Here is a 1,372-nt window from a genome sequence, read left to right on the forward strand (position 1 = left end):
TTGAATTGTTGTTGTGATAGCTGCCCGCAGTTGTTGTTGTAGTGTATTGAACGTAACCCCGTAGATTTATTGAATTCACTTGACTTGCCTTAGTTGGGGGGTGAGAGGTGGGGCTATTGGAAATTTTGTTGCAATATACCGGACTTGGTGGATCGCCTCAATAGTTGTAATTCAAATGATGATTACGTTACGTTACGCTTTTTTATGGTGATATCTGTAAGACAAAAAGTTATGAAAAGAAAGAAAGAGAGAAGAAGAAGAAAAAGTTAATTGATTGAATGAATGAATGCATAAACAAATAAATAAATGTTTTGTATTTATTGGAATTGTTTAATTTCAATTTTACATTGAGGTTTTGTTTTTTTTTCGATTTTTTTTTTCTGTAACGAAAATAGAAATCGCCGTTTTGTCATTGGAATTTTAATGAGTTTTCAAATCGAAAAAAATCAAAAATCAACTTGATAAAGGGGGGTGCCTACTGCATGTTGTGTTTTGCATAAGACCCAGTTGCAGTTTAGAGAAATTTCCAATATTGAAATAATAATCGGACAAACAAAAAAAAAAAAAAATGAAAATAATAAATAATTTTGAAATTTCATAGTGATAACAATCGGGTATGTGTGTGGCTAGAATTTGAATTTTGTTGGCGAAATCTCTATTCAAAATGTGATTGAAATTTGTAGGAGGGATGTGGATTTTTTTTTCAAAGACCATCGTAGGCGTGGGTTTTAAATGTCCACAAAAGGCGTGAATTTTCAAAGTCCACAAAAGGCGTGGAGTTTTAAAAAAATGTCCACAGAAGGCGTGAATTTTCAAAGTCCACAAAATGCGTGGAGTTTTAAAAAAAATGTCCACAGAAGGCGTGGATTTTAAAAAAAGTCCACAAAAGGCATAGATTTTTAAAGTCCACAAAGGCGTGGATTTTTAAAGTCCACAAAAGGCATAGATTTTTAAAGTCCACAAAGGCGTGGATTTTTAAAGTCCACAAAAGGCGTAGATTTTATTTAAAAACATTTTTTTAAACACAAAAGGCTTTGATTTTTTAAAAATATTTTTTAAACACAAAAGGTTTGGACAACTATGTTGTCAGTAACGCCGCGAAATATTGGTCCCACCTTTATCGCCATATATCGACTAGCTGAGTCGATCTATACATGTGTGTCCGTCCGTCTGTACATTATAATTTGCACACACGATACAGGCCACAGTTATGGACCAATTTTCATGAAATTGCATGTAGGATGGGTTCTGGCTAAAGAAGACCCCTATTGTTTTTGGTAAAAATCGATTAATATTTAGGGGTTGAAATTTTGGTTTTTCTGATTGCTCCAGAGGCCGCAATTATGTCGCAAACATTTCGGATTTTTACATG

This window comes from Musca vetustissima, unplaced genomic scaffold, assembly GCF_032173495.1.
Source record: "Musca vetustissima isolate MV318-11 ecotype Yass unplaced genomic scaffold, APGP_CSIRO_Mvet_v1 utg215361, whole genome shotgun sequence".
In the NCBI taxonomy this organism is placed as follows: Eukaryota; Metazoa; Arthropoda; class Insecta; order Diptera; family Muscidae; genus Musca; species Musca vetustissima.